The 22,510-nt window shown below is 42.5% G+C and overlaps 1 long non-coding RNA gene across 2 annotated transcripts in view; it reads left to right on the top strand.

The window, feature by feature from the left end:
* The window catches only part of LOC114011326 (uncharacterized), a 68,729-nt gene that overhangs the window by 5,701 nt on the left and 40,518 nt on the right, over positions 1–22,510 (top strand). For both annotated transcript variants that reach the window (XR_003553180.2, XR_003553181.2), the window contains exons 2-3: positions 10,745–10,801; positions 20,554–20,885. This is a non-coding gene — a long non-coding RNA (uncharacterized LOC114011326). The remainder of the gene's footprint in view (positions 1–10,744; positions 10,802–20,553; positions 20,886–22,510) is intronic.

Below are 22,510 nucleotides of genomic sequence, written 5' to 3'. Positions count from 1 at the left end.
GCTGAAAAAATGTGGTGTGATATCCCACTTACAGGCGATAGTAAGGAGATTGTAATGTTTCTTTCTAGAGCCTATGAAATTCCCTTACCGCAACCTTGTAGGCCATATGTGTTTAACTTGGCTTACTTAAATGGAGTTATACAAGGCTACAATTTGCTACATTACTGCCTTTAAAAAGCCTGAAATGCTCACACACTTTTTTTTTTCTCTCTCTCTGTGAGTGAGAAACAGTGTTAGTCTTATGGATTTTGAAGGCCTTTTATGAAATTGATGATACAGGAGAAAAGATTATTTTCATAAAGCTAGGGTCCCTTGTGTTGCTCTGGTTTTGATTAGCCTGTGTGCTTTGAGACAGACTTCATGGTGAGTGACTCGTTTAAATGCTACTTAGTTTTTAATATTTCATTTGTTGCCTTTAGAGAAAAAAGTGAGATGTCCATAGGAACTACCATTAACATCCTTTACTGTGTTCCCGAAGGTTGCCTTCTACAAGAGAGATTATTGATTGTGACTCTTTGAAGGAGAATTGGCCAAAATTAATCCTTCTTGACAGGATTTCTTCTTGGGATAGGACCTGAGAGGGGGCAGTTTAACAAAAATAGCAAACACAGTTACAAACGAAACAGAATTTATTTCAATCTCATGAAGGAATTTCGTGAATTTCTCTGGTTCTAATAATACATCACCTTGCTGTGCAAGTCTGCTTCCCACCACAGGGCAGTAGAGGAAAAGCTGCTTTTTTCATACCAGGAGCCTTTTATGTCAGCAAATGGGCAATAATATGTTCCTTAAGAATTAGTGTTTCAGTCGGTTGGCACAGGGAAGAGAGGAATTAGAGTTCTGTGTCTAAGGACAAGGTCTACTTTTGTGAATCACAAATTGTAGTAGATTGGCAGAATTGGCCTATGAAGCAGAGGCACAGCGTTCAGAGCATTACATTCATTTTCATATGTCACTATGTGTCTGCACTGGAGATTGTCTTTGGGGATCTGTTCAATGTAGACAGAGTTCTTCCTTCAAAAACACACACTAAAAATAGTGACAGGTATGAGAGGGTTTTTTAATTTGAAGGACAGAGAGGGCTGCCAGAATGGTGAACAAAGCCAAATCCCTTGAGACAAAAGGAGACACAGCTTCCTAATTTCTTAACATGATATGCATTTCTGAAACAGCAAAATCAGGAGACGCTGTGGAATTAAAATTCTGACCTCTGGGTCCAAGAGGTGGCTGGTCCTGAGCTAGATTAGCACCGTTATAATGATTTCCCTAGGCTTATAAATACTACCTCAGATCTTAACCTCCCTCCCTCTACCCTTTTCAAATATCTGCAATAGATACAGGAAAAGTGCCGCAAGTCACAAGCTATTTTAAGCTTTTTGTGACACCCACAGGGAGGAAGAGAGGAGGAAATCCAGGCAAATGTGGAGGTGTAGTTTCCTCAAGTTCAGTTTATGCAGCTTCTGTGAGAATTAAATGTTGCTGGGAGGGGAAGAACGGACAGCTCAAAATCTCAGTCCTGAGCCCTGGACAGGATTTGGTCTCTGCATTTGACTCCGTGGTCCTGTATATAGGTGAACTTGGGCACCACTGGAGTTGTGCTGCAGGAATCAGTGTTTTCTCAGAGCAGATCACAAAAAGGTAGTAATAACAGTGGCAAGCAATTGGTTATAGACTCTGAGCTCGAGAGTTTGCAAGGATTATCCTCCCAGTCCAAAAGACCCTGAGTGAAAAAGCTGTGCCACGTGGGTTCCTCACATTGCCCTCCCCATGTAAGGATCAGTTCCCAGGAGTTCCCTGAATGTTACAAAGAAATACATAATTCAGAGAGCTTGAGAGATAAGATGTGTGGCATCTTTTTCATAAGCCAGTGTTTATTACTAGGACTGTATACCATTAATTTATTTATTGCAGTCCTACCTATTGCAGGCTCTGCTAAAGCAGTTTTTTTGATAAAAAAGCATTTTTCTGGGCATATGTGTTTTAGGTAAGAAACTGTCCAGTGAACACCACTGAGTAGTTACCATAAAAATGAGTCATTTCCATAGATCTAGTAAGTGCAGAGATTTCCAAGCCCAGGCCTGCAGACAGGGTTTTTGTAAAGGTAAATGTTTGCCTCTCGTTTGCATCGAGTTTGGTTAATTGTTTACTCTCCCATTGCATCTGAGCACAACACGGGGAAGCAGATGCTGTGCATGTATCCCAGGTCATTTTATTCCAAGCACACCAAAAAGAAAAAAAGAAATCATTAATATTAAAAAGGACAGCTCACTTCTAGCAAAGGCTTCAGCATGCCATCGTGTCCCTGTTCTTGCTCAGGAAATACTTGCTTCACCTGCCTCACATAATCCATTTTTAAGTTGTTTCATGAAATCTTGGATCTTACTTCTTTCTGATTCTTTGCTATTTCCCCAACTCATTCCTTCAGTAACTCACAGTGCTTTTCATCCAAGGTAATTTTGTTTATTTTGGATAAATAACATTCAGCTATTCTGCTCCCAAAGCTTTGTCCCATGTAACCTTTTATGGCTCCATGATAACTTCCTCCTTTTCAGCTTTAAATTGCTCCCTGAATCTCGTGGTAAAGTCTGTTGCAAAGAGGAAAAAAGAACAGTTTGTTCACCAGCTCTGGGCTGGGGCAGACAGGATGTAAGGGTTTGAAACCGCAGCAGAGACTTCCTCCCAGCCTCATGGTAAGGAAGCGTTCGTTAATGGTAGATTACTTAGGGAGGTAGGTCTTAAAAGAGAGAATAAAAAAAAAAAAAGTCAGAGATGTTTGTAGTTTTGCCTCCTGGACTTTTCCTCAGTCCTATTTTCTGTAAATCCATAATTCATCCAGAAATTCTTCTCAACTTCTTCTCACCTGCTGTAACTTCTTTTTTTGGTGGCTTCTCCCCCAATACTCTGTTGACTGTTCAGTGTATGTTCATGGCGTAGCAACTGTATCTATATAGTCATATGGATTTATTATTAGAAATCCTTATATAGCATTAATAATTGCGATACAAACCATTTATATCTGTGAGTAGTAGACTTTTGATCAAGACAATGGCAAGATATGTTATAGAAAGAAGAAAGTCTTTTGGTGGAGATATTTCTGGTTTTTTATAATATATTTGAGACTTTCTGTCACTGGCAACAACAGTCAAATGTATTTGTTTGTTTAAAAAGCATTTTTAAAAGGCCAAATTAACAAAAGCCTTTTTTACCTTCCACTGACAACCAATCCCTTTACATACACTTTTCTTGAAATTAAGTTATTGCTTCAACATTTCTCATATTCTGGAGTCTTCCCCTAAAGCTACTTCATAATGTTTACGATTAAAATAATACTAGAATTATACTTAAGTATCAGAGGAGCAGGTCGTGAATATTTTATATGCATATGTGCAATTTTTAAATTGTTATGTGTACATTGTATGACAATATGGCATGATGATATATTTTATAGCAATTGTTAAAGTTATTATTTGTTGCTATGGTATTTTATTTCATTTACAGGAGATTTGTGTAAAAATTATACCTGTTTGATCCTTGTATTTTCGTCCTCTTTGTGCATTGTATATTGTGCAAACCCTACTTGTCTTTGATATCATTTATACATGGTATAAATATAATCCTTACTTCACTGAAAATAAGACTTTTTGCTCAATTTTATTCAGATGTTTAAAATCTTTTCATTTGGACTCAGGTTGAAAACTGAACTGAAATTGATTTCTCTATGAGATGGAATGTCCTAAAATATTTCAATTTGTAATGTTTAATTTCAAAAATTCCTCTCAAAAAGTTTGGATATTCCTGATCTGAAATGCTTGGTTTGCACTTGGTGAAGGAGGAGGACCCGTTGCCACTTAGTTCACTGTGACATTAATTTCAGTCTGTCTGGCAAGCTGTGGCGCCCATGGGACACGTCTTAGGTATCAGATGCTCAGATTCTGTTAACTGCTTGGCTTTTGGCAGGACCATCTGCACCTCCTTGCAGTGCCTCGGTCTCTGATGGAATACAAAATCCACATCACATCTCAGGTTACCATGTGAAAGGTGTAGCCTGACCAACCTGTAACAGTTGTTACAGTGTGGTGGCTCGGCTGGGTCAGGGAACCATTCTAAGTCAAAAATCGCTATTTTTTTTGTTGCATTGGTTATTTTTAACTCATAACCATTCTTCAGTCTGGTTCCTAGCGTGGCCCCGTGAGTAGCTGTTCTAGCACAGTCAAGATGTAGCATGGTATAGGGGCATGCAGCAAGGTGCAGGGGCTGCTTGCATTGGCACTGAGGCTGAAGGAAATGGTCAACAAACTGTGGCAAGGGTTTCCTTTGCTCCCTGACTCCCTGACTTTGCTGCCAACCATGAGGGAACAGCGTTAAATCATGAGTTAACGGGCAGTCTGCTGCTAAGCTTGAGCCTAAAACCATCCCAAGGTGCCAAGGAGAAGACTTGACACTGCACTGGTAGGGTAAGTTCCCAGCAGGTAGATTGTACAATATGTAGGGGGATAGGGAGAGGTTAACTTGAGCAAAGGCTAGAGTAAGTTATAAAAGATGACACAAAAAAACCAACAAACCACTCCTGAATCTGTGTCTTGCCTAATCCTGTCCATCCCTTGTCTTAACTGGACTAGGAGCTAGAGGGGTGGTGGTGATTGTTTAATCACATTCTTACATTCTTAACACCTTGCAAGCCACATTCCCTCTCACCAAGTAAGAGGGGGTGCTGTGCCAGGCACAGAGAAGCTATAGTATCAGCAAGCTTCCTGATCCTGTGATAGGTGTGATGAAATCAGTGTTTCCTTGAGGTCTGTGTAGTGACCTAAGTGCATGAGAGCAATGTAAGCTACCTAGGATAGTTTTTCTCTCATCTTGCATTCCTTTTGCTTCTCAGTGTTGGCTGACAGCTGTGGAGCTGAGGTGATCGTTCTACAGGAGCAGAGGGAACAGGAGATAGAGGCTGTGGTCCTAGTCCTTGCCTATGTTCTTCCTGAAGGGTGGGAAGCAGAGAAAGCCTTCCAGAGAAGCAGCAATAAGGCATTGCCTTAGAAAAGCCAACTCTCTGTTTTTTAGCAAATATTTGGGTTTGTACCTTGAGGCCAGCAATGTTTGAAATGCTTTTCTTACCCTGAGGCCAAAGAAGTTTGTGCTTTGATTTGAGCATTCATTCTGGTCTGTATTTAAGCCATCACAGGGTAAACTATCACATAAGGAGGGCTCTCAAAAATGCTCATTGTGTCTCCACCCTCTGGTTTCTATTTCATCACAAGTGATGAAGGATTGAAATTTCGTAACAGGTAAAGTGTAGAGGTGGCCCAGAGGGTTAGCACTGTCACCTGGGCTCTGAGTGCCTGGTAAAGGACTTCTGATCAGCATGTTTCTCTAAGGCTTGGAAATCCTACTTCACTGTGCTGCAGTCAAGCAGCAGCATAGATAAGCTCCAAAGCTTCCTCCAGACTTTCACAGCCAAGGCAGATTGCTGTAAAGAGAAGCCTTGGGGAAAGAAGTCTTTTCCAGCCAAGTGGATCCCATCAAATAGTAACATGTTTGTCCATTCCACTGAGTCCTCCTGCAAACCTGAAAAGTGGGAAGATCCGTTTCTCACGCACAGTCCACCTGCCTTTCTGAGGAGCTCCAGAGCAATGAATATGGGCTGCAGCCTATGAGATACTCTGGGGTTTATTGACCTTAAGGAAATCCAATTGACTTCAGCTGTGACGTCAGATGAGTGCTGTATTTTCAAAACCCTTTGCAAATGTACCTCTGCATTCCTAAGATGGTAGCCTTGTCTAATGGTTATGATAATACCCATGTGTCAAAACTGAAGTGTCATCTGTTACCAGTGGCTGTGTGACGGAGTCTCTTCCTATATCACAGCATGCCCATTTGTAAAATGGATAATATTTAGTTACAGCAGAGAATGGTTTTGTAGGACTGATAAAATGTCTGCAAGCAGTGCAGAATCTTTAAAAAGAAAGATTGCTCTTTTCTTGATTAAGCTGTGTATCAACAATTATTCCATTTCTTTACACACACAAAAAAGCTATCGCTTCTGTACCACAGTTGTCAAAGCTTCAATGTAAAGGCAAGGATGAAAGAGTTTATCTCTCCTTCCATGGTGAATGGAGTAATACAAATGTTACTATATACCTAACATTCGGTCCAGCCACAGTCAGATTGCCATCTAATTTTGAGAAAAGCAGATTTAGTGTTGTGAGATGGAGTGCTCTCTGGCAGATACCATATTCCTTAACTGTTACTGACTGCTTGCTCACAAACGGCACTTCGAGCATCATACACAACTAGTTTCTTTTTGTAAGTGATCAGGAGACCTGGAGGAGGAAGAGGAGGAAAGGGCTGCTTCATTGGAAGGGCTTTGCTCAGAAGTACCTAAATCTTTCTCTCCCACTGAAATTACTGATTTGACTTTTTAGTTTAAATTAGTATTTGACTGGATGTGGTCATTCTTTGCCCTTGTCAGAGCTTAAAAGTTGCACACAAGTAACGATGTCAGTTGTGAGGGTGACTTCTCACCAGTGTTGTCATATCTGTAAAAAATACCATTATATATGTAGTTACATGTAAATAATGAAGTGGCAGAGTGTTCCCTTGTCCCGCAAGGGAGCATTTCTACCAGAACAAACCACATCTGAATACCAGCACAACTATGTCTCCAGTTAGGAGAATGTACTGCTTTGCAGGTCTCTTACATTAACTGGGGGAAACTGGGAAGCAAGGGAAAGCATCGTGAAGACTTTCACCATCACAAGACTGAGATTAAGCATTACACCAGGTAGCACTGATGTTGTATCTCTTTTAAACCCATGCAGCTGGTAAATTCCATCTGGTCTTACACCACTTGAAAGTAAGTGCAGATGAACCCTTAAATTGTTTTTGAAACAACTCATAGTAATAATTATTTTTAATCTACATGATTGCTGTCTTAAGTTAAATGGATACCGGCCATTCTTGAATTGGATTTGAAAGTGCCTGTAGCAGATAGAAAAGTCAACATTTGACTTTTTTAGACCACTGACAAAGATTTGTTTGGGAACCACAGTAAGACGTGATGCTTTTTAAAAAGCCGACAAATACAGATGTAGGGTGTAGCACCAACCATCCAAAGCATTCAGGCTGAGCTCTCAAGCAACTGGATAAACTGAGAAGCTCTTTCTGAGCATGTACACCAGCTGTAGGTGTGTTTCTGTCTGTGTGGATTTAGAGACTGCTGGCATAGCCAAGAGAGAAGAAAATACTGTTCTTTGGAGTCAGCTCACCAGGAGCTGAAGAAAATGGAAAGGCACAGATTACACCACCTTACTTTACCAGTGCCGGTTTTCAGTCTTTATATAGGTATGCTTTATGAACTGTCATTTTGCAGGTTTCTCTAGCTGCCTGTGCCTGTAACCATACTTTTCTTTTATGGTGTACGGTTCTGCTTCTCTTCTTTTCTATTTGCTGTCCTGAAGCAATTCTAATGTATGCTGGTGCCATGATTTGGAGGTTACCTGCTGCCCATGAAACTTTGGGATCACAGGATCTGTCCTATACTAAAAGATTAATTTGGAAAGTAACTGAGCAATAGATCGATTGTTAAACAGTGTTCTAAAGCTATGCTCACCATTTTAGGTCAAAGTTAAAATAGTCAAGTACCAATTGCTGTGGCTTTCCTTAGCCTTCAGTCACTTACTTCAGTGCAATTCAGGGGCATTACCCAGTATTTTAATGCTGATAACCCAGAGGTTCGGAATGTAAAGACATCGCTGCAGTTTCAGATACCAGCAAATATTTATAGCGTGTGTCTCAGCAGTTTTCTTTCTTCCCTACAATTATTTGAAGGCTGTAAGCCAACTCCAACACCCACAGCAAACCGGTTTAAATTGAGATTTAAATCTCCAAGCAGGAAATCTTGGTTTAAATAATAGATTTTATCTCTTTTTGCAGTTGTCAGTTATGCTAGTTATTTTTTAAAAGAAAAGTTAGTTTTCATGGGTTGGTAACCATTAGAACACCTTGATTTATAAAAAGAGGAAGTACTCAGTGAGTGAGGTCTTTCTTCTTGTTAACAAAAGGTATTTATCTATGCACATTTATAATAGAATCATAGAATCATAGAGCCATTTAGGTTGGAAAAGACCCTTAATATCATTGAGTCCAACCATTAACCTAACATTGCCAATTCTACAACTAAACCATGTCCCTAAGTGCCACATCTACATGTCTTTTAAATACCTCCGGGGATGGTGACTCAACGACTTCCCTGGGCAGCCTGTTGCAATGCATTATGATGATAAATTAAGAATCACTTTATCAGATTCTTAGTTTTGTCATATTTTTAATTGGAAAATGAAAGATGGTTCATTTATTTCCAGATTTGTTTTCTTGGTTTTATGAACCTATGTTTGCATGAAAACTAGAATTCAATCAAAATTTCCCAGAATAGCCTAATACTCTTTTTGTTACTTAAATAAACTACCTTAAGTGATATCTCATGAGAAAATTTAAAAAACAGACATTTTTTTCTAAGTTTACAAGTAAATAACTGGAAGTAAGTTATCAGTCACTGAAGTAAGTCATAGCCAAGCTATTGCAGAACTCATTTTTATTCATAAATTGGAGAAGGAAAAAACAAGTCGTCCCTTTTTTTTTTTTTTTTTAAACTTCTCTAGGGTTTCTCAACTTGAAATGCACTTGTTGAATAGAATTGACTGAATAAAATAAAGTACTTAAATATTCTGTATGTGCAAAAGCCTACTGCTTCCAAATCTGGTTTTCTGCTTCAGCAAATGCTTGTCCCAGGCAACCCACCTAGTTCACCTGTCTAGAACTTCAGCAGTAACAATATGTTGCTGAATGTTATTTAAACAAATGATATAATTTTAAGCCTTGATATGATTTGTTTTAATTTCACATTTCATTTAAATATGTTTATCTCTGAAGTCTTTATTTCATGTAATGTTGTTTAGTTTTTAAGTGCTTGGGTTTTTTTGTCAGCTATGTCCACTACCAAGGAGGGTAGGGAAGGCAGTGGCTTGTGTTCTGCGTAGCCCTACTAATTTAATTCAAGTTATGCAGGTTGTGAATTGGCACAAAGTTTGTGCTCTCAAAAACAGCAAACTGCATTAAAATGACCTGGAAACCTCATTCTCCAGATGGAGGAGGGTATTTTGAGCTCAAGCACTTAGAGGGGAAGGGAACCAGCCACAGCTGCTCTAAGAGGTTTCCAACCTAAGGATTTTGCTGTGCCAGGGTGGTGTCCCAGGAGAATGGTGGGGCTTAAAGGGGAGGGCAGAAACTGCTCTGTTGTGAATGAACACGTGCAGCAGGTTAGCATGTGACCCATGGCATTACATGCCCTATAGGAGCAATTGTCTTCCAGCTAGTATTACCTGGCGTGGCACGTATTCTGTATCATGCAGCAAGTAAGATGCTATGCATCTCTTCTACTACCATTGCTGCTGCATTTGGCTTTAGAGCAGGAAGATGTCCCCATCTCCTTGCTCTTTCTGAGACTCTAGACATAGGGGACATGCACAGGAGAAAGAAGAACTAATTCTAAGGGTGTTCTTCTGTAAAGCTTGTTGCACTTCAATGTGGCGGGCTCTGTGGTCCTTGCCCAGCTCTTAGAGCACTGACCATTGCACTCCTGGTGGCTCATACCTTATCTTTCAAAACAGAATTTACTTCATTGCTATCTGTGCATTTTGGACAGACAAGCACTTTTCCAGCAAAATTCTAGAAAACTATTTCTTGATTGACAGCTGAGCACATGAGCACAGCTGAGCACGATGTGCTGCTAGTGTCTCCTGGCCTGGCCAGGAATTCCCTGGGCTGAGAAATACTCATCTCTGGCAGGAGCAGCATCTAGCATCATCCCTGCTCAACATCTTTTTTTCCTCTGTATAACAGTATAAAGAAGAGGATGGAGGTCACAGCAGCAAATAACAGTTGAGGCATAGGGCATTTCCCAGGGAATTAATGGCTGGCTGGGGTTAATGGCCCTCCAGTTTGCTTTGGGCCATCAACTCTCCCAGCTACTCATTAATCCCTAGGAAATGCCCTGTGACTCAGTTGTTATTGCTTAAGCGGGTAGTATGAATCAACAATATTCTGCATCTGCTCTAGGTATTTTAGACAAGAATGGAAGGTAATAAATGTGCTTTTATTGTGAAAATCTGCTGTATTTGCATCCAAAAACCTTTAGTTCTCCCTCTTAACATTGATCAAATGTACTGGAAAAGGATTCCTCATCAGTTAAGTGATGTCAGAGGCTAGCAGGATACAGACAAAATGGCTCACCTCTTCACTCCAAGGTCTATTCGCTTTAGCTTTTTCACCCCCAGCAGCCCATTTGCAGGTTGTTTTATACTTTTGCCTGAGTGGATTTTAGAACATGGACAGTTCTTCATGTTAACTAGTAGGAACTCACTTAGCAGGGGTAGCTGAGTATTATGTTCTAGACAGGGGTTGCTGAGCAGGAGTCCCACTTACACCTCCATCTGCTTTGATTTTGGACAGGCTTGGAAGCATTACATTAGCAGAAAACTCCTTTGAGACAAGTCAAAAGGAAGACACTTAACAAGTGTCTTTGCTGCAAGACAGGGAATGAATAGATATGATCAAGACTGAGTTGTTTGTAGAGCAGGTAATACATAGGTAGAAGAAAAGGACATGATACATCTTTGTTGGGAAAAAAAACACTATGTTTTGGCTCTTCACCTATCATTTATTTATTACAATTTTGAGTTGTGCATTGCAGGTGATGGACACAACACATCCTGAGCTCCACTGTAAAATGCAGTCCCTTCTGCCTTAGGTAAGCTGAATTCAAAACCTTATACATGCATAGTCTAATTTTGTCATGCACAGATTCTGCATATAACTTACCATTATATGAAATTCCATAGCGTTGCTATGGAAGAGCTCTAATTTTATAGTAGCCACACACACTGCAAAAATAAAAAAAAAAATTCTCCATCACTCATATATAAGGAGGTAGGCTCTAGCTGGACCTGTACCCATCCTTGTATGAATGGGTCCTGGTAAGTTCTGTGGGTTTGCTCAGAGCCTATTTATTTCATCTCCAATGTGGTATTTGCAGGCATGCCCCTTGTCCCTGAGCTAAGCAGCAGTACACCTCAGAAGAACAAAACAGTGGAGATGACTCACTCCCAGACCAGAGACTGACTGGATTGATCTGAATGCATGTCAAAAAGCATTCAGAGGAGGCTAGTTACACACAGACGGGTGCTGGAAAAAGTATTCACAGACATGCTCTAAACCATCTCCAAAGTCCCACGCTGGGGTAGAAGACTGAGTGACGCAGATACCTGCAAGTAAAAGCAAAAGACAGATGCCAGGTCTACCTCTTTCTGACAAGGAATTGGAAAATTTGTTCTTGTTCCCAGCGCACTGGGAATGGTTGCCCAGTGTTGCACTGTCCAAGCCGATTGCTTGCCTGTCTGAGCAGACAATCCTCAGATCAAATAATCATTTTTTTTTTTCTATTTGTAGGCTGATATAGGAAAACAGCATGGCTTGCTGTCTTTTTCGGCAGAGGTTCCAAGCCAGGCTCAGACAGCCTGGGTCTGGCTTGCTGTTGGGTGCTCTGTGTTGCAGACAGACAAAGTGTTCCCTGTCCAGTGCCTTGTGCTGCTTCTGTGGAGAGGCTGCAGGCCATCAGGCCTCTGGGAATGCTATTCTTCAGGAGCAGCCTGCACATTATTACCTGCATTGTGATCCAGTCTCCCACATCTACCCGCCCAATGCATTTAAAAACACTCTTGTGGGTTTCAAAAGTTCATATGACTTCTCTGATACTTCTGCAGTCTACAGCAGATGAGGGAGCTGGGAAAGGAGGAAAGTGAAGCCAAAAAAGTTACATATGCAGGAAGGAAGCTGCTGAATTCACATAATACAGATATTGGACGTACATCTTAAAAGAATCTGTCTCAGATACCAGCAGCTTTGATATATGTCCATGGTCCCCCAAACTGAGGTAGACAGACTGTTGCTGTTTATGAGGCCATGCACAACTACATCCATGTTACCATGTTTTTACATAGAGTGTTCGTAAAAAACAGTGTCTGGTGGACTCTGAGAAATCAGAAGTTTGGTACTGGTCTGCAGTCCAAATTTTCTGCAAGCACAGGTATATGCTATCCATCACCCTGTTGGGAGTCCAGTAGTATCTTGTTTAATTTTTGGATATCACACTTGCACTGTGGACCCATATGCAGAGGAGATAATCTTGTTGTAAAGAAAAACTTTTCATTCAAAAACAAGACCCAAAACAATCAGCGCTAATATGCCCAGCAGTTTCCACATGTTTGATGGTGGACTCACCTTGAGTTTAGTGAAATTAGCTGTTGTGCTGACAACATGGGCAATGATCCTCTGAAGAACCTCCTTATGGTTGCCTTTGGATCTCATGTAGATTCCACATCAACAGAGAAATGGTTTCTTTTCCAGTATTTCACTGTGTGTTTTAGTAACTAAGAAGTAACAACTTCTCTTTACCTTTTTTTTTTTTGAGGTTTGCACCTCTTGCTCTGTTGCTGTCATCTTTCACTTGTAAATGCACCAGGATCTTACAAGCCTCTGTGGTTTTGGAAAGGAAGAGTATTCTTTGCATGCCACCCTAATAAGCCTAGAGGAGCTGCTTGCTTTGCCTACACCACAGGAGAATCCTTAGGGGCAAGTGTACAGCTGTGATATAGACCAGAACTTGACCTGTAGATAAGGAAGGAGCTGGAGCACTCAATGGCCAGCAAAGTAACAGCTCCCGGTTGTCTCTTTGGTCCCTGTCTCCTTCAAGGCAGCATGGATGCCTGGGAGTTTGGGGACCCAGGATGTAAGGGAAGAAGCTGGGATCTGTCACTGGCTCCAGTTGGGCTTTTGGTAAGCTCCCCTGCTGGCTCCTTGGGACAGAAAATTGTAACTAATGGCATGAGCTCCCTTTCTTTCAAGGTCATCATTTCTTCACAAAGTGCAGGTAAAAGTAGAGCAGCATTGTTTTCCCAAGCCGATTGCTCTGGGTAGGAACATCTTGCTCCAGACCCTCTGTGCATGTGTAGAGGATCTCGGGATGACATGTACTATATGGAGTAAATATCAAATCCACAGCCTGTCTGCCAGCACAGTGGGTTTTTCTGGTCCACCTTCTATTTTTCTGCAATAGTATGGCTTTAGTAGTTTAAAATGTGTTTTGTATGCACTTTGAGGAGGCAATTCCAGGACAAATGATAGAAGAAAGGCACCGACTGTTAGCAGTTCACTGAGTTTACCACTTTTCACCTCTGCTCCCTTATATAAACAGCAAAGCTTTAGCTTTTCTGTCATATCAGAACACAAGAGTACTTTCATTTTTTCAAAAATAAATTATTTAAAATTTCTCTGCAGTCAGCATTTTCACTAACTTAATAAAATATAATTTTCTCTCTGTGAGTCTCAAATCAAAAGCTGTTCCTTTGCCCTGTACTCCTAGGCTCTAAGATTTAAATAAAAATGAACATATTGAATTTGAACGATTGTAAAGCTGAATTTTACTACAAGGCTTAGACCAACACATACATGATTTTAATATCTGGAATGTGTGGATTTATTCTACCAGTTATGTAATGGCATGTTATTAGCTATTTCATTTATATGCTAGACTGGGATGTATTTATGAAATTCCTAAAGGTGACCTGGAAAAAACAAAATATAATGGACGAAAATGTAATGATTGGTGCCATAAACAGCAAATTAGTACACAGATCTGAATTGGAGAGTTTAAAATAAACTACGCTCTTTAGAGATACATTAAGTGAATATTGATGTGTTAAAAACACGTGCATGTTGCCCCGACTTTGCTATCAGGCTCACAATATCTTCGAAATAGGTGCTCGCAGATTGCAGCTCTAACTACATTTTCAGCAGATAGTCTTTCATGTGAAAAAAAGAAAAAAGTCAAGGAGACAGATTTGGGTTTCTGTTTATTTTTGAAAAGCTACAAAAATACATTTCTATAGAAGCCATATGAATGTTATTCCTACACGGTCCCTTCCCAGGCATTGCCTGGGCTATAGACAAAGGGCTGTGTTGCTTAGCAACCCCCCTAAAGCTCATCAGCACAGCCTTGGTATTAATATTTATCCCCCCCTTAAAAAAAGCTTTACTCTGAAATTTGAAATGGGATCTGTCCTCCCTCTCTTTTGTGCAATTAAAGTAATACTGCTCACTTTTCCCAATTAACATTACTGGCTAAGCCAAACAATTTCTGCCAGGCACACCAAATCCAGCTCTTGGGTAACCAACTGAAATAAAAGTTATGGCAGGGATGAATTTCTGTAGCCCAGTGTGTCTTCTGCTGTCAGTGTTTTGTGGTACCTCTTTCCTTTAGATAACCTAAATCCATATTTTCCATCTTCCCAGCCTTTCTTTCTGAGTTGTCTCCCTCTGTGCCCATATTGAGGAGCTCCCTCTTGGCTGCATGTTCCTTGCTGCCTCCAGCAGCTCTGGCTTTCTTGGTGGGACACTGCAGGGGCAGAAGGTGTTCCCCAGCGGCCACCAAGGACACCCAGGCACCAGAGTAGGTGCTGAACAAACCGAAGTGACAAAAATCCAGTAAACAAGACTAAACCCTCAACTATCTACACTAGGACTAACCAAGACCCAACTGTTACTTGGTGAAATACTCCTCTACACAAGCAAGAGCCCTTTGCGTTACGTGAGTCCCCTGTACAGCCCATTTTTGAGAATTTCAGTGAATGTAATTAGCACATAGGCCAAAAATAGGAGTGAATGAAAATGTCTCTGGAGGGAGCAAAGCAAATTTTTCAATGCCATGGAAATATTCTGGTTCAGCTGTGGCTTTCTGTTTGTGCTAAATGGCCATGAGATCCAGGGATATTCACTTTTCTACCCTTCAGCCTTTCCAGAAAGTACCATCACAGGATTCAGAAATACAGATCTGAGTCTACCAGGCAGTAAATACTCCTGCCATTGTATCAAAACACCATGGTCATGTTGGGACTTTGTGTGAAAAAGAGTAGCAGAAGGAAAAGAAGTCAGCTAGAGCTACAACACGCTATGCACTGCTGAAAAAAAAGGGCGCTCAACACACATACCTAAATATGGGCTTGGTGCTTGAAGTTTTGGTCCCATTTGCTTTCTTCAAAATCTTGGCCACAAAATGTGATGCTCAGCAAGGCACAGATTCTTTCTGGAGTAAGCTGGAATGTACGAGACTGCCTACCAAAGCCACTGAAGGTTGAGGAAAGAACTGTGATTCTGGAAGCAATTTCTTTACAAAATCATTTTCCTTTGGGGGTGGAGGGGAGATTATTTTAAGGTCAGGAGCAGATGTGTATGGAAAGCTAATTGAAAATGTGATAAAGGAAGAGAGGCAAAGGGTCCTTCAAACAGAAGCAGCAACTCTGAACAGCAGGCAATACTGACCTCAGGCTCCAGCAGTGTCTTAATACTATGTTTTGGGGTTTTTTCTTAACTTCTCCCCCTTCTGTCATGCTAAGCAATAGCAAGAACTGTTCGCTAATACCAGTGAAACAGGAGTCCACAAACACATTTGTTAGGCTAATCCGGACTGGAGAGAACGTTGTGCAGATGCCTCACAGTCTGCCTTTCTTATCTGTGAATACAGAACGTATCTCAGGCCCACACTTACCTTGGAAGGTTACACCAAGACCTGTCAAGTGGAATTTTCTCTGCTTGTAAACTCATGCAGTGCTGCTCTTTAGAACAATGTTAATTCCACCTGGCCATATCCTCAGCTGGAGCCAATCGATACATCCATTGCTTTCATCGTCTGCACTGCCTGTGACAGCCAGGAATGATCAGTTCTTTATGTCTAAAAAATTTCTTTCGTAGAAGTCCTGAAATCTGGAAGCTTCTTAGTTTTGATTAGGTTAGCCTCCATTCAAAAGAAAATCAGCTTTTAGCCTCTATAAATTGGACCTCCTTTCTATTCCACTTGTTTTTCACTGGTTTTGCCCTTATGAATTTCCTTTAGGATTACTCCTGTCTTATACTGGTATAAGAATGAGAAGATACAGGACCACTAAGTGCATTTACAGCCAAAATGTGTGTATCAATTTAGGTGCAAATACATCTCGGCACATTGGGTACAAATACAGGAAAGGAGAGAAGGGAGATGGGGCAGACACGAGCAAGCTGAGTGACAGCTATGCAAGGGGCCGTGCCATTTACAGAACGGTACTGCAACACCCACACCTCCTCTTTTGCCAGTTGTTGATTATATAGCCTCGCCTTTGCTAGCTCTCACATCACTCAGGCTATAAGCAGACATCATCTTTTGGACCCAGTTGTGTCAGTGAGCAAGTACTCTTCAGCATCTCGCTGATAAACTTTAAATCTCTTCTTGACTGACAGGTCTGGTAAGAAAACAGCTTGCGTAAACTCCCCCCCATTTTACTGTAGGCAAAATAGGTAGGCAGCTCAGCCTAATTATGCCTGACCTTTCCTGCTGTGTGATAGAAAGTATACACATGGGGTACTCCTTCAGCACATCTGGAAAGACCACACTCTGGTGAGGAGGCGAACCTGAGGGTAATGATGCCTCCCAGGGACTTTAATACATGCAGAAGAGACTGGCTGTTGTCACTGTGGACACCCTGTTAATGCTGCCTTTATGCCTAAGCTATAGCGTCTTGAGAAGCTGCAGAACAGCACTTCCAAGGGTAACTAGTGTAATTGGGTTCGTCCTGCTTACCACTTTAAATGGCACCTTAGGAGAGCTGTTGCTTTTCATTTACTTCCTTCCTTTTTTCTTTTTGTGAGCTAGTGCTGCTGTTCATCCTAAACTCCTAGGCAGATTCTTGTCTTCTCAGTGACAGTAGCTCCTTTTGTGTCCTGGACTTTTACTTTTGAATTCATTTAATTTAATGCTGGTGAGAAGCAGGAGGAATAGCTGTGTGATCCGGCATTTAATTCCAAAGGCTGGACCTAGCCTGGGCAGGGAAAGTGCAGATTTCCTCACCTTGCCATGGTGAACTTGCAGTGTGAACTTGTTCGCTCTTCTGGAAGCCCAACTGGGATAGTATCTTTTCCAGTAAGGCCCATGCCATGCCTGCTGCCAGATTGACTGGATTCAGAGGCCACCAGACAGTCAGGACAGCTGGCTGCTGACTCCATTGGGCTTGAGCCAAGAGCCAAGGAAGAGATCTTGTCCACTTGTCCACTAAAATGCTGCTCATTTTCACCTCATCTGGCTTCCAAAGGTCTGAAAGGTTTCATGTTTGCAGCCCTTTCCATATTAGGATGATCTCCCTTCATCAGCATTCCCACATCCTGCTGGTTTTGAGTTAGACAGCTTTTCTTTTCTCTGGTTTTAAGCTTTTAAAATCACTTGTATAAAGCGGAGGGAGGGGGTTTTGTCCCAGAGAAACAACAATACTTAACATGTGTAAAACGCTTTTCACCTTTCAAGCAAATTCAGTTAACTAATTAATCCTTGCAATATCCCTGGGAGGAAAGTAAACGTTATCTCACTTTTACACATGGGGAAACTAAGGCAGAAAGGTGAATTGCTCAAAGCTAGTGAAAGATTTAGTGCTGCAGTCAAGTTTATAAACACAGGAGTTTTCTGCCTCCTGGTTCTGCATGCAGGCAATTAGACCAAGTCTCCAATGGCCAAAGCAGGCTACAAGGCGTGACCTTCCCTGTGAAGCAGTAGCATTGCTCTGGGGTCTGCAGAGAGGCCGAGGCTCAGAGCTAGGGAGAGATGAGGTAGGGGTAAGCACTGTCCTGGTTTGAGCCTCAGCCCCTTTCTAACTGTGCTCCATCACTGCCCCACAGGTAAAACGAGCTGCGTAACAAGTACAGCAAGCAGAACCGCAGAATGTAGCGAGAGTTGAAAGAAATTTTGCACCAGCTGTGTCAAATCAGGGACTGTAATTTGGAAGCTGTGTGGAAGACATGAGTGCTGCATGTCCTACAAATGAGTCTCCATATGATGGAGATAGGATGTGCCATGCCTGTCATCCAGGGTAATAAATGAGAATATTAATCTGCCTAGTTTATCAGTTCTCCATCTCAGGAGAGGGCATGGACAACTTTTCTGATACGTATTTTGTGCTGCTACTGTGCTTATTCTGCTTAAAACAGTTCCACTTGTTCCAGAATTACACTGAGCAAGTGAGCAGCCTTATCACGGCAGTAGACAAGGAACTACATTCTGGTATCAGTGACAATGGTGCAAACAGAGAAGCTGCTTCAGTTTCGGAGGAGCTGCTTAAGCTTTCTGCTGCTGTATCTGAGCACTGCACTAGCTGAAAATACCTCTGTTTGGACCAGCTGAGAGAGGAAAATCAGGGCATCTGTGCAGCACACAGCAAGGAAACTTCTCCGTGTCACCAGCCAGCACTGTCAAAGGCACTGCTCTAGGGAAGCTTGCACCAGCACTTCAGTCTTGCTATTAATAATGAGCATTCCTGCTTTTTCTGAGAAAGGATTGGTGACTGAGGAATTAACACTACCCCTCCAAACTCACCAAACTTTTCTTCTAGTTAGGGGGTCGATGCTTTAAAACAAAACAAAAAGAGCACCAGAAATACAGCAGGTGAGTGCCAGTAATTTTTATTTCTGCACTGGAACAAATTGTGCCAAGCATTTTGTGAGAGAAGGACAAGAGAGGACAATCCATCAGTGCAGAGTACATCAACGTATTAAAAAAATGCAAGTAGTGGGGAAAGCTTTTAATTTGAATGATATCAGTGCCCACAAGCACGACAATAATTAAAGGTCTGCCAGCATGGCTATTATACATTCTGGTTTAGTGCATTTAATATCTCAGCTGCTTCAAATCACATCAGCCTGATGGCTGGCAAGCACGATTCCACTCTGGATGCAAATCAAACTCTCACACATTGTTCTGAAGCCTCACTTTTAAGGTAGGACTTTTTTGCATCGGGACAGGACAGGCTGTCCTTTGTCCTTGCAGTTCTGTGATGCTGGTGCGCTTCCACTGCCCAAGGAAGAGCAGAATAAATTATTCTCCTTAGGGTTAGTCTGAAGTGATATTGTACCCTACTTCAGGGCAATTTTTCCAGTTCTCAAAACTTTCCTTCTCCCCTGGCAGGTGTACGCTCTGTGAACCAGCTGGGATGTTCCCTCCCTTTTGCGTTGTAATGAGGGTAAGCGAGGGGACAGTCCCTCCCGTCTCTCCAGCCCTAAGCTGGTGGCTGACAGGACACATTGGGCTACATTGCATTCAGCTTGCTGGTGGCAGGCTTATTACTAGACTGCAGCCATCTCTGATGGGGTGGGTGGGCAAACAAGTGTTTTTCCTTCATCTTCTGGTGCTTCCGTGCTGTGCTATTCCTGAAGAGCCACAGGACCTCCTCAGGAAGCGCAGCCTGGAGCAGCACTGGCACAGAACCAAGCTGGATGGAAACAGATGATCACTTTTGCAAATACTAATTTACAACACTCCCAGAAACAAGCCAACTTATTTTATTTTCATATCAGGGGGGAGGGAAAAAAAAAAAGAGAGACTAACAAGCAATGTGACTAGCATCATCATGATTACTCCGCTTATGTGTATCCCACTCGCCTTCACTCTGCCTGCTTTCCCTTTCAGCCCATAACCTCAGGAGGACAGGACCTGTCTCTCACTGGCTGTTTATGCAGATCGGAGCGCAAGGGGGCCTTGATCCTCCCTGGGTCCTTCTGATGCTACTGCAGTGCAGCTGATGAGGAGGTTTTAGACCGAGGTGGCTGCTCGCTTCAGCTCATAAGAGATTGAAAGTCAGGAGGTCAGGGGGAGGTGCCACGTCCTTCGACCTTGAAAGCATTAAGGAGTTGAACAATTAGCTGGCTGGAGTTTGGCAGGAAGAGTGCTGGATCTGAAGCCACGAAGCAAAAGTGCGACCTTGTTAGGATTAAAAAGTGGAGAGTTCAAAGGGATACAGGAGGGAGAGTGGGAGGTCTAATGAAGGATATAGGCAGACAGATAAAAAGCTGAAGGAAAAATCTGATGGCAGTTTTCTTTGCCAGTTTAGCATCTGCTGTTGTACCAACTCAGTCTCTTGGAAATCACATTTGAGCAGGTTTTCCCCTTAAGAGACATGGTAAACAATGCTGCATGCACTTCTAGACCATTTCAAATGCAGGGTGAAGTATAAAAGCATTTCAAGCAAATGTTTTACTGTGTATTTGCAGTGGACCAGGAGAGGATGCATCACAGATTTGTATCACATCAGCTGAGGGGCAGGAACCCCCTATTTTAGGGGTCAAATATTTCTTATGCTGTGATAATTTGATCACTCAGGGCAGCTTCGTTTGGAGGATCCTGTCATGTGTGGATTCACTTCTCTCGGAGGAGGTGCAAATTCATACTGCAGCCTTCCCTTCAGTGGGAACATTAATACAGCCCTGTCTGCCTGCCCCTTTGCAAGCACAGTTTGGAGGCTGATTAACTTTAAAGACTTTCATACCTTGTCAAAATGTTCAAAAGTTATTTGCAACAGGCATCTACCTTAGCAATTTAGTGTGCTGGAAGGGTTCTTGCTATAAATACTCTTTGTGTCTTTACTTTGTCTCTTGCAGTTGCACTAAGGCATTCACCTGATCACAGCAGTGAATAGCTCAGGGCCATTTCCCACCTATTGGACCCAAGGCTGGAGTCATGCAGTGCCGTGCCACCCAGGACGCTCCACTTGCAGAGTAGACAGGAGATCTGCCAGCTGTTAGCGCTCTGAATTTGTGTGGTGCGTTGCACCAGAGACTGCACTGGCACAAACCTCATGGCTGGTAAAGATGTGGTGTGCATGTGTGGTTTTGGAACCATAATGGGAGGCAGCAAAATGAACTAGAGTCCTTCCCACTTGGCGTCAACTCCAGTTGGTTACGTCGATGTGTCCACAGAGCATTGAAATCAGGTAAGCCCTGTCTCCAGAAGACATAAAACTAAAAACAGCACCAGCCCTGATCAAGTGCTGTTGGCTAGATTTGGTTGTTAGCTATAATGAATAGCTTGAAACAGCATCAGTTTTAGTGACTGTGTTGTTAATTTTAATAAGAGTTTTGTTTTATGCTGATCCCCTTAATTATTAGTTTAAATATTGCTGTCTGCTATTAATTGGTAACTGTGCTGTCTGCCTGGCTACGTCCTGCCAATGCAGAGTGTGTGATGCGGTGCTGGCTCCCTGCAGGACACCCTGCCAAACAGCCCCAGTATAGGCAGATTTTTACAAAGAGCTGCAGCCTGAAAGGAAACCAGATCGAACACACTTTCATTTGCATTGTGCTCCTCACCCACAGGATCCTGCTACCCAAACCTGGGCAGCATTTCCAGTTATCACTGTTCTCTGATGTCGTATCGCACTGGCCCAGGCTCATACTTCCCGCTCCATTCCATTCCTTACCTGCATCCAGTGCGCTGGGAGCTACCTTCTGGCTTTTGTACATTGGAGGTTCCCTGAGCGTGTTTTCCATGAAGGCTGCTCCTTTTCCACAGCATCCAGCTCTCATCACACAGACTCAGATAAAAACTCCTTTTCCCCTGCACTGTCCATTGGCCGCAGGAGCACAACAGATTGCTAGTTAATATCTGGCGAGAGCCAAGTGTGAAACCTGATTTGGGAAAATGCATCCAAAACCAGTGTCTGGATCAGAGCACCTGGAAGAGGCTGTCTAGTAAAAAACTTCAGGCCCAGGGAATAAGCTGGACACCAAGTCGGCCTCCCACCACCTAAATGATGCTGTTTGGAAACACAGAAAATCCTACTCTACCTGCCCTCCTGTAAGGGTTTTGACAAGATGCTACCCCATAACCTTGGTTGCTTCAGCTGTTGGGCATCCAAATGGTTCTGGAGACAGTACCACGTTCCTTTGTCCTGCCAAGCATGCCAGTGCTCCACAGCCACTCTCTGTAATGAAATCTTTTTCTGCCAGTCCTCTGAGGTCAGAGTGGTCTCATTAGCTCACCGCTGGGCAGCAGCCTCAAGCCCAGCAGAGGGCAAATGGTGGGAAGTAAACACCAGGTCCTGCCATTGCCTGATGCTCTCCTGATGCATCCCGTGCCAGCGTTCATGAGCACACTGTCCTGGCCGGGCAAGCTCTGCACAGGGAAGAGGAAACACACTTGCAAAGCTTGAGCCCACAGGGATGATGTGGACATGCTGCATCAGTGTCCCTTGCTATCTCAGCCGCTTCACTTAGGTCCTCTGGGCCAACAGAAGTGTCAGTGACCTCCAAAACCTCCCTCGGCCCATGGTTTATCAGTGCAGGCTTGGGCAGGGTACTAAGGAGCCTCTGGTTCAGGCTGTGTGTGGGAAGCAGTGGTGGGCGCTGAGGAGGAACTGGAACTTAAGACAGATGGCATGCTAGGGGGTTTATCCCAAAAGGAGAGATGTATTAGAGCAGCCTGAGAGGAGATCACAGCAGCAAGAGCAATAATGCAGCTCTTTTTTTGCTACAGAATAGAGAAAGGGAGTTAGATTGACATGCAGATATCACTGCTGGCAGATATGCTTCCCAGGGAGTTTCCAGCGCACTATCAATA

The sequence above is a fragment of the Falco peregrinus genome, chromosome 4 (genome assembly GCF_023634155.1).
Source record: "Falco peregrinus isolate bFalPer1 chromosome 4, bFalPer1.pri, whole genome shotgun sequence".
NCBI classification, from domain to species: domain Eukaryota; kingdom Metazoa; phylum Chordata; class Aves; order Falconiformes; family Falconidae; genus Falco; species Falco peregrinus.
This window is presented reverse-complemented; position numbering and strand designations above follow the sequence as displayed.